This window comes from Humulus lupulus, chromosome 3 (assembly GCF_963169125.1).
Source record: "Humulus lupulus chromosome 3, drHumLupu1.1, whole genome shotgun sequence".
NCBI lineage: Eukaryota > Viridiplantae > Streptophyta > Magnoliopsida > Rosales > Cannabaceae > Humulus > Humulus lupulus.
Genome location: NC_084795.1, coordinates 277,098,158 through 277,110,018, shown reverse-complemented (window position 1 = coordinate 277,110,018; position 11,861 = coordinate 277,098,158). Strand labels below are relative to the sequence as shown.

Genomic DNA, 11,861 nt, shown 5'->3' with positions numbered 1-11,861 from the left:
TTTTTACATTATATAAACCCTATTTGTAGAAAATTAGTTATCTTAAGATACTGATTAGTTACTTTTAAAACATGATTTTAGTTTTATGTTATATTATGGTGTCTTATTATTTAATTGACCAAAATGTGTATTTTTAATTATAATTTGAAAGTAACTTCTAAGTTTCTTTTTTGTCTCGTTAATAAAAAAATTACTATTAATCATATGTAAATTACATGAATGACCAAAAAGTGTATTAAAACTTTTTATTCAAAAATATTACAATGTTGTATACTAAGTAAATTTTGCTAATAAGCTATGTGATAATTTGTTATATTATATGACACCTCATTAGTTTCTGAAATTGACTTGAATGTAACCGAAAAGTATCTTCAATAATAAAACATCATAATATAACTTAAAAATGACTAATTGATATTAAGATAACAACTTTTCTACCTATAAGTTTTGGAGGTAATCAAAATGTATATAAAATAATATAGTTTAAAAATGAAGTTTTTTATGAAAAAGTAATCAATCAGTATTTTATTGGCATCGTAAGTAATCGAAAAGTTACTTTTGAAAATCCAGAAAAATGGAAATTCTAGGATTCTGTGAACTTGTCCATTTCAAGTATATTATTTTTTAAATCCATTATTTTTTTATGACGTGGCAAGGTATTTTTGTAAATAAAATTTGTTGAGCTTTTTTGTAATTATTTTATATTTTATGGTGATCAATAACTTTATAAACAAAATAAGTATAACAATAACCCTTGAATTATTCATTAATATTCACCATTGTACTCTTAACATAAAGAATAAACTTAAACTCACAAAAAATATGATAGCAAACACATTTCATTCAGATTCTTGAAATCTACACTTGAAATTATGAATTTGATTATACCAATCTCCTTAAGTTTGTAGGTAGTAATAGCTTATAGTATGTTAGTTTTAGCTGATATTGGTTCAAGTCGGGATTTAGTTGGATACTCATAGCAATAGTTATGAATTTTATAAGTTTAACCTATAGTTTAGAAATATTAATTATAACATAAGGTTTAATTTTTTTTAGTAGTTATTGTAATATCCAACATTTTCATAATACATTTATTTATTATAAATCAAAGTTTTAATACATAAAATGTACAACTTTACAAATTTAAGAAATAGTAATGGAAAAATAGTGTTTAAAATATGATTTTATGTTTTTAATGAGATTAAAGAAAGAGAAACTTGAGTAGTCAAGTATTGGACCCAAATGTCAAATAATTTTAATTGGGGATTTTTATAAAATTAAGAAAGTTTGGCTAAAGGGCTTATTTGAAAAGAATTTTAGTATTTTGGGTCCAAGTGTAATTTTTAAAAATAAATAAATAAAAAAATAAAATAAAATAAAATAAAAGGCTTCAGCCTTTCATTTTACCCGAGCCCCTCTCTCTCTCTCCTCAGAAACCCTCTCTCTCTCTCTCCTCAGAAACTCTCTCTCTCTCTCTCTCTCTCTCTCCTCTGCGTATTACTGTTGCCGACGACGCAGGAGTACTTTCCGGCCACCATTTTTAGCCACGCGCCGGACCGTTGGATTCAGAGGCCTCCGAACTATCGACCAACGCGGGAATCTAGAGCTCACTCGCCGATTAAACGCCTCAACCACTCGATTTAAGTTCGGCCACCCCGCGACTTCAAAGTTGCGATTCGGCCACCTCGGGCATCCGTTTGCCGATCCGTCACCACCATCGTGCTCCTCGTGTTGTGGGCTTCAAAACCCAATAACTTGTTCCTACATCTACCATAGTTGGGTGGTGGGCCCACCACGAGCCACCGCGATCCACCGTAGATCGACGGTCGAAACTTAGTGTTCGAGGTTCCGAAGTACGTTTTGAGTCTCAGAAAATCATCGTTTGACTTATTGTGGAACCCGATCATTTTGGTATAATTTCTTTAACCTATATATTGTGATTTAATTGTGATTGATTAGAGTAATTGTTATTATGTGTATTTATAGTATATAATTATATATTATTGATATATGGAATATTTTCTGTAATTTACTGGCTGTCTGGGATTATATATATTTTTGATACAGGTTTTGATTTTGGAATTGTCCACTTTATAGCCGTTGTGCTGTCTAATTTTCTAGAAAATATTAGATATTAAATAAAGTATAAAAATACATAGTTAATTGATTTTATATTAATATGGAAATTATTATGATTAAGTAATTTTAATTATTATTGTTATTATTTTGTTAAGTGAATCAAGAATACAGATTCATATATATATATATATATATATGAAAAGTATGATTTATAGTAAACCTATTATCTAACCATTATTATTGTATATTAATATTTGAATATTAAAATAATATCAAATATTAGTTTCTTACAGTTATTGATATTTGTAAGACCAGTGAAGTTTGGAGAAAGTATATTTATTATATCACTGGAATTGATATTATGACTAATTAATAATAATATAAATATTTATATTTATATTATTATCATTATATTGATTATTACAACTTTATGTTAAAAATATGATTTCTTTTATAAAATGACTATTTGAATATATACATCCATATACGTATTGCTATTGAAGTATTTTGTTATTAATATCGAAATAAGTTTAATTATAGACGATAATTATTATTTTTGTTGGGATTATTATTATTATTATCATAAGGGTACATTATCTTATGAGCAAGGTTTAAAGCATGGTTTTATATGAAGAGTTATTTGCATTACGTTGATAATAATTTATTATTATCATTTATATAGTTTCTGGTATTATTAATATACACTATCAATAGTGTATATTTATGATTTTGATAGAATTTAATAAATGATGTGCCTTGAATAGGATTTGTATGGATTTGATTGATTGACTCTTGGTGAGGAATTTTAAAATAAGCTAAGGACCTAAGGTAAGTAAATCTCACATTTTGTGCTTAAGTGTAAGATGCATGACTACATTGATTGTGTACATCTGATGAGTTAAGTATGGTATGATGATGATGCATATGATAAGTATGTGAAAAATGGTTATATGAACACCATAAGGGTGTTGTGCGATATGTAATTGATGAATTCTGTGATATGTGAAAGATGTCTTACTTGGTTAAGAATGATATGAATTATGTGCAAGTATGTGTTCTTATGTTGATGGATATGTGGATTACTCTATGTTCATGATTTGTTATATGTTATGATATATGAAGCGTTTAAGTTTTTAGGCTGGAAACCTTAGACCTGAGCCATAGCTCTACGTTAAGGTATAACAACGCCACCAACCCAAAGCTTCATGTATTATGACTAAAGATGTTTTGAGTTATATGAGATGTGATACAATGCCTGGATTGAATACCATCAACATGAGTCATGAACACGAACATTGGCATTTCAGCATCAGCATGTATGCATGGCATGTACAGTTATGTGATACATTATTATGTGATATAAGACCATGCATATGAATATGAGAAAAGTTATGAAATGTCTTGAAAAGTCTTATGTAAAGTTAAACATTTTAATGACACAAGGCTTAAGCAAAGTGATAATAAGATGTTTAAAAAGGGTGCCACTGTTTTGATGAAGCAATCAAGTAAGTTCAGTAAAGAAGACGGAAGTCTATAAGACTTATAGTGGCTGCCCACTAGTGTGGGCTAGGTCAGAGTTGACCATTCAGATATGTTTGCCATGTTTCCGTCTTTCTCCTCCATATGTGTAATAAGTATGGCAGCTATGGCAACGATGAAATGAGTGTTATGATGAGCCTAGCTGAGATGATGGCTAGCCGGAGGAGAACCCATGGGATTCTATATGATATGTGTAACAAGCCCTGCAGGCATTGGCTGAATCAAACAGTGTGCACAAGTGATATTGGGCCCATAAAAATGTGAAACTAAAAGAAAGAGCATAAAAGTAAAGTTTGAAAGTGCATGAGCAATAAATGAAATGCATAAGTATATAAGTCAGCATATTAGTATATGTGCACTACAAACTCACGACATTCATGTGTATGTGTATGCATGAGATTTGCTTACTGAGCGTTAGCTCATTATGTTATTTTCCAACATTTTTCCAGGTGTGGCTTTAGCTGTTGAGCAACTTGTGGAGCACGGACTCAGTAGCAATGCAATAATGGTTTTAGAGTTTTCATATGGCTGCCTTAAATTTAAAGTATTCATACGTGTAATAATTTCTTCTAATAAGTTTATATAAAAGTTTTAAATTTTTCTGTATTTCTTCGTATCATTTTATTTAATTCTTTTGGTCAAGTGCCTTACATACTCGTAAACCCTAGAATTACGAGTATGTGGCAGACGTACCCTACCTTAGGGACGTTACAAATGGTATCAGAGCTTTGAGTTTGTAGATGTCGTATACTCGTTATGTTATTAGATTTTGGGATCTGAAATGCTACTGAGTTCCGCCACAAGACAAGCCACACGTTAATGGTTAGTATAATTTATCCATATTTTAGTTAATGTATGTTAATGATGTTGTATAATTGTATTAGAAACTCATTGTGTTATTGAGTTTCCATGATATAAGTATGAGTTTGGATTAAATGAATATTCTCATGCACGGTAGAGAAATTGAAGTTTGTTATTTATCTGAATGCATGCCTTTATTATTGATGTGATAAATAATTGATGATTTATCGATGTCGATGTTTGGATTGTTAATTGATATTCTCAAGCTTTGAAAGTGACCTATCAGTCCAGTTAGTGTGTTAAGGGTTAATATGTCAGGTTAGTGTTTTGGAGAGCAAAGTTTTAGGCTGTTGCTGAGAGCACACACAATAAGAGACTTTAGTGAAACAGTAATAATATATAGAAAAAAAAAATACATAATACATTAAGGATTGGGGTTTTGGACACGTTCTACCTCGTCAATCAACTTTTGTTGTTCAACTCTAAGGGTCTCCCCAGTAGTTTGCAGTGTCTGAAATTTTTCCTTCATATCGACTGAGTAATTAGCAAGAAGTGTAGTTAAAGTCCCATTCTCCTTAACCAACTTCTCCTTCTCTCGAGTCAATGCCTTGTTGGCATTTCTAATGGTTATCATCTCTTGTTTTTGTGTTTCTATATACCTTTTCAAGTGGTCAACCTCTTGTTCTCTTGCAAGAACCCGTTGGCCTAGGTTTGAGACCGATGCTGCCGCCTGAGTGGTAAGAACTAAGGAATCTTTTACAGCTTGTAGGTCTGACCTATGGGATAAAATTATTTGGTCTTTAGGGGTGAGTATGCTTTGACCTATACTAATGGCCACCTTTTTATCGAGCATAGCTGAATCCTCCACCGTGACAAGGCCAGTATCAGAATAAAATTTGGGAAGCCAAACTCTGGGAAATTGAGTATTTCGTTCTGGGATGTGTACCGTAGGATACACCATTAGCTGTGGTAGGGGTGCAGAAATTTGTGGTGAAGATTCGATAGTGGGAAGATTTGGCTCAGGTAAAGCTAAAGTTAGGTCTAAGTTCAGCTGAGATGATGAGGATGCCATAGGTTGCTTAGCTTGAGTAATGGACGGAAGTAATAATGATTTGGTTTTCAAAAGCTTGAGATTGATTGTGTTTTAGTGTGTATGTGATGAATTTTATTTATAGAAAAATGTGTTGAACTGTTGGGTCATTGGATCCTTGAATTTGTTTGTTTTCAAGATAGATATCACAGATTTTATCTTGTTCAATGTGTTACGCTATCCTCTCTGATGATGAAAGTCAAACTTATTAGATGTTGTCGACATGGAAATCACTTCTATTGATTTTGCGATCCTGATTTGAACATGGAAACAATTTGTAAATTGTTGAATGAATCGAGGTGATAAATGTTATTTACTGAATTACTATGTAGTGTGAATTACTTTCGGCGATTAAATTATAGTATATTAGCTGTTTTATCCCGAAAGTAAGATAATGTATTACTTGTGTGAAGTGATGACTGAGTATTATTGGTATAGGTGTTGAAATGAGACATGTCTAACTTATTAGACATGTGAGAATTATTCGTTTTCGTAGATGAAGTGGTGGATTGGTCAGTCAAGACTTATCCCATGTTTTATTCAATGAAGGGATACTAAGCTAAATGTGTGAATTTCCGAGTGGCCACGGTTATTTGCATTCTAGCATAGTATCAATATGCCCTTTATTATTTTATACATTTGGAAACAATTTTGATTTTTAAATGTTTTCTTAGAGAAAGAATGAGAGTCAGGCTTTTCTGAACTGGTACCTAATGAATGGCCTATCTCACTATTTCTCATTCAGGGCAAGAAGTCGGTTTTGACAACGAAAGGGTTTCACAGAGACTTGGTTTTAAAGAATAATCTTCATCGGCTATATAATTGTTTTCTAGTTATCCAATTTTTTTATGTCGAAAAACTTTCTATTGAACAAACTTGTTGCTCAATTTAGCATCTATTATCAAGGTATAACCAGTCAATTGCATATGCTTAAAAAAAAAAAAAAAAAAAAAAAAATTGACTGTAAGACATGAAGATCAAGGATGTTTTCATGATGATGGTCATTTTCTCTTCTTACGTTATGTGGTTTGTGTTCAAAAGTATGGATGATGAGGATTCGTTTGTATTTTCGTATACATTCATTGTAATTTATACTATTGTTATAGCTTATTTCCTTTCTATCTATATTGTAGTCCTCATGTGAGGTGTTTACACATCCTCGCCTTTTTATATATGATAAGGATTACAAGAAGTCAGGAATAAGTTTTGTTTTCGGGGTGAAAGTAAGTGTTGTGTATAAAATCTTATGCTGTGAAATGTTGTTCTGTTTATTTGTAATGGTAGTTATTGTCTCCGATTATCAAATTTTAGTTTGAAATTTCGAGGACGAAATTATTTTAACGGGGGAAGGATTGTAATATCCAACATTTTCATAATACATTTATTTATTATAAATCAAAGTTTTAATACATAAAATGTACAACTTTACAAATTTAAGAAATAGTAATGGAAAAATAGTGTTTAAAATATGATTTTATGTTTTTAATGAGATTAAAGAAAGAGAAACTTGAGTAGTCAAGTATTGGACCCAAATGTCAAATAATTTTAATTGGGGATTTTTATAAAATTAAGAAAGTTTGGCTAAAGGGCTTATTTGAAAAGAATTTTAGTATTTTGGGTCCAAGTGTAATTTTTAAAAATAAATAAATAAAAAAAATAAATAAAATAAAATAAAAGGCTTCAGCCTTTCATTTTACCCGAGCCCCTCTCTCTCTCTCCTCAGAAACCCTCTCTCTCTCTCTCCTCAGAAACTCTCTCTCTCTCTCTCTCTCTCTCTCTCCTCTGCGTATTACTGTTGCCGACGACGCAGGAGTACTTTCCGGCCACCATTTTTAGCCACGCGCCGGACCGTTGGATTCAGAGGCCTCCGAACTATCGACCAACGCGGGAATCTAGAGCTCACTCGCCGATTAAACGCCTCAACCACTCGATTTAAGTTCGGCCACCCCGCGACTTCAAAGTTGCGATTCGGCCACCTCGGGCATCCGTTTGCCGATCCGTCACCACCATCGTGCTCCTCGTGTTGTGGGCTTCAAAACCCAATAACTTGTTCCTACATCTACCATAGTTGGGTGGTGGGCCCACCACGAGCCACCGCGATCCACCGTAGATCGACGGTCGAAACTTAGTGTTCGAGGTTCCGAAGTACGTTTTGAGTCTCAGAAAATCATCGTTTGACTTATTGTGGAACCCGATCATTTTGGTATAATTTCTTTAACCTATATATTGTGATTTAATTGTGATTGATTAGAGTAATTGTTATTATGTGTATTTATAGTATATAATTATATATTATTGATATATGGAATATTTTCTGTAATTTACTGGCTGTCTGGGATTATATATATTTTTGATACAGGTTTTGATTTTGGAATTGTCCACTTTATAGCCGTTGTGCTGTCTAATTTTCTAGAAAATATTAGATATTAAATAAAGTATAAAAATACATAGTTAATTGATTTTATATTAATATGGAAATTATTATGATTAAGTAATTTTAATTATTATTGTTATTATTTTGTTAAGTGAATCAAGAATACAGATTCATATATATATATATATATATATGAAAAGTATGATTTATAGTAAACCTATTATCTAACCATTATTATTGTATATTAATATTTGAATATTAAAATAATATCAAATATTAGTTTCTTACAGTTATTGATATTTGTAAGACCAGTGAAGTTTGGAGAAAGTATATTTATTATATCACTGGAATTGATATTATGACTAATTAATAATAATATAAATATTTATATTTATATTATTATCATTATATTGATTATTACAACTTTATGTTAAAAATATGATTTCTTTTATAAAATGACTATTTGAATATATACATCCATATACGTATTGCTATTGAAGTATTTTGTTATTAATATCGAAATAAGTTTAATTATAGACGATAATTATTATTTTTGTTGGGATTATTATTATTATTATCATAAGGGTACATTATCTTATGAGCAAGGTTTAAAGCATGGTTTTATATGAAGAGTTATTTGCATTACGTTGATAATAATTTATTATTATCATTTATATAGTTTCTGGTATTATTAATATACACTATCAATAGTGTATATTTATGATTTTGATAGAATTTAATAAATGATGTGCCTTGAATAGGATTTGTATGGATTTGATTGATTGACTCTTGGTGAGGAATTTTAAAATAAGCTAAGGACCTAAGGTAAGTAAATCTCACATTTTGTGCTTAAGTGTAAGATGCATGACTACATTGATTGTGTACATCTGATGAGTTAAGTATGGTATGATGATGATGCATATGATAAGTATGTGAAAAATGGTTATATGAACACCATAAGGGTGTTGTGCGATATGTAATTGATGAATTCTGTGATATGTGAAAGATGTCTTACTTGGTTAAGAATGATATGAATTATGTGCAAGTATGTGTTCTTATGTTGATGGATATGTGGATTACTCTATGTTCATGATTTGTTATATGTTATGATATATGAAGCGTTTAAGTTTTTAGGCTGGAAACCTTAGACCTGAGCCATAGCTCTACGTTAAGGTATAACAACGCCACCAACCCAAAGCTTCATGTATTATGACTAAAGATGTTTTGAGTTATATGAGATGTGATACAATGCCTGGATTGAATACCATCAACATGAGTCATGAACACGAACATTGGCATTTCAGCATCAGCATGTATGCATGGCATGTACAGTTATGTGATACATTATTATGTGATATAAGACCATGCATATGAATATGAGAAAAGTTATGAAATGTCTTGAAAAGTCTTATGTAAAGTTAAACATTTTAATGACACAAGGCTTAAGCAAAGTGATAATAAGATGTTTAAAAAGGGTGCCACTGTTTTGATGAAGCAATCAAGTAAGTTCAGTAAAGAAGACGGAAGTCTATAAGACTTATAGTGGCTGCCCACTAGTGTGGGCTAGGTCAGAGTTGACCATTCAGATATGTTTGCCATGTTTCCGTCTTTCTCCTCCATATGTGTAATAAGTATGGCAGCTATGGCAACGATGAAATGAGTGTTATGATGAGCCTAGCTGAGATGATGGCTAGCCGGAGGAGAACCCATGGGATTCTATATGATATGTGTAACAAGCCCTGCAGGCATTGGCTGAATCAAACAGTGTGCACAAGTGATATTGGGCCCATAAAAATGTGAAACTAAAAGAAAGAGCATAAAAGTAAAGTTTGAAAGTGCATGAGCAATAAATGAAATGCATAAGTATATAAGTCAGCATATTAGTATATGTGCACTACAAACTCACGACATTCATGTGTATGTGTATGCATGAGATTTGCTTACTGAGCGTTAGCTCATTATGTTATTTTCCAACATTTTTCCAGGTGTGGCTTTAGCTGTTGAGCAACTTGTGGAGCACGGACTCAGTAGCAATGCAATAATGGTTTTAGAGTTTTCATATGGCTGCCTTAAATTTAAAGTATTCATACGTGTAATAATTTCTTCTAATAAGTTTATATAAAAGTTTTAAATTTTTCTGTATTTCTTCGTATCATTTTATTTAATTCTTTTGGTCAAGTGCCTTACATACTCGTAAACCCTAGAATTACGAGTATGTGGCAGACGTACCCTACCTTAGGGACGTTACAGTTATGATTATTATAGTATAGTATAGGTTTATGATATTAGTAGCCTTGTTTGTGGAAAATGGGGTGATTGCATTATAATAAATTAATTATGATATTATTAAAAAGTATTATGGATCGAGCCGACATAAAGCCCAATAAGATTTTGGACTTAGTAAATTCGAAATCAGCCTAGGGAATTAGAGTTTGTTATTTTATGGTTAGTCAATATATTTGTGGATTAGGTTGTTATTTAGATAATTAAATAGATTTTTAATAACTTTAGGGTACTGCAACTTTCGACCTATTTTTGACCCAGTTATATTATGAATTTTGAAAAATAGTATTTCTAGAAAGTTGTAGATAATTGAATTAGATTTCTAACAGTATAAAGATGGTCTAAATCGGAATCCTACAGCTCTAGTTATGTTGATTTTAGTACAGGTAAGTTTAGAGTTACGATATTTATGAAGTTAGACGTTGGGATATTTTTTTTTGTGTTAGATTATTCCTCAATTATTTAATAAAAATATTAATAAGATAATTTAGAGATATATTCTACATAAGTTTGGATTCTATTTTATTTAAATTTAAATTTGGATTATAGTTAGAATGAAATTAAGTATTTTTAAATAAAAGAAAGATCTAGAAACTCTAGGACCCTCCAGAACCATTAAGAGCATGACACTTGGCATAATCATGTTTATTTAAGGATGTAAGTATTTTTTTTAATAGGATAGTTTCACTCCTCAAATTCTATAAATAGGACCTAGTGCTCAGCCATTTTCTTCATTCTTCAAGCACAGTTCAGAGCCTCCAAATTGCTTAGATTATTCTTGAGAGAAACACTAGGGTTTTGGGATAAAAGTTTTATCATCTTAAGCTTTATAAACACTTGGGTAGTGAGATATAGTGTGATTTCGATATCGAGGTGTAGAACGGTTCTAGTTCATCCAAGGTAATACTATTCATAAGTTCTATTCTTTATGATTCCTTAGTTTTCCTTAAGTTTCTTTCAGATCCTAACTTCTATTTATGATTTTGATGGTTAGGTGTTTAAGTTCTTAATTTAAGGTTCTTCTCGGTAAGTTTCTTCTTTGATGATTTAGTTTTCTTTTCATCTCTTTTCTTTAGAAACTCACCATTCTTTATGTTTAGTTTTAGGAGTTCCAATCCCGCTCTTGTCTCCAATGTTCCAGTTTTTGGTAAGGAAAATTAGGTAGTTTAGTATTAGGATATAGTTATGATATGGTTTATGTTTGTATGATCTAACATTTCAGGTACAATAAAGGGGTAACTGTGTCTGGACCTAAGGTGTCCAATGATGTATGACGGACTATGTCCGGTAGGCTCGGTTGCCAAAACTTTATGACGGACCTATGTCCGGTGTATGACAGACCTATGTTCGGTGTATGACAGACTTTTGTCCGGGGCTTAATTGCCACCCATGTATAAACACTAATCTTTTTATTGTATTTGACTTGTTATTATAGTTATGATTATGATATATGACCTATAGTTATGATTTACGACCTATGATGTATGATCTATGACCTATGATTTATGAGTTAGAGTATGATTTATGATTTATAGATTATGATTTAGAATTATGACTTAAGTTATGATATGATCTAGAGGTTTGTGTTGGTATGACTTTTGTGAATTTATGTTATGTTTGATTATATGATTAACTCTTATTTGTATTTTCCTTACTGGGCTTAGAAGCTCACTCCTTATGATGTTGTTATTTCAA

The 11,861-nt window shown here is 31.2% G+C and overlaps 2 long non-coding RNA genes across 2 annotated transcripts; both read left to right on the top strand.

The window, feature by feature from the left end:
- Positions 1-1,095: 1,095 nt before the first annotated feature.
- Positions 1,096-4,224, top strand: LOC133824426 (uncharacterized). The gene is made up of 3 exons (XR_009888529.1): positions 1,096-1,911; positions 2,844-2,907; positions 4,068-4,224. It is a non-coding gene; the product is annotated as an uncharacterized LOC133824426 (long non-coding RNA).
- Positions 4,225-6,427: 2,203 nt separating this feature from the next.
- On the top strand, positions 6,428-10,025 carry LOC133824425 (uncharacterized). Its single transcript, XR_009888528.1, has 3 exons — positions 6,428-7,712; positions 8,645-8,708; positions 9,869-10,025. It is a non-coding gene; the product is annotated as an uncharacterized LOC133824425 (long non-coding RNA).
- Positions 10,026-11,861: the final 1,836 nt, after the last annotated feature.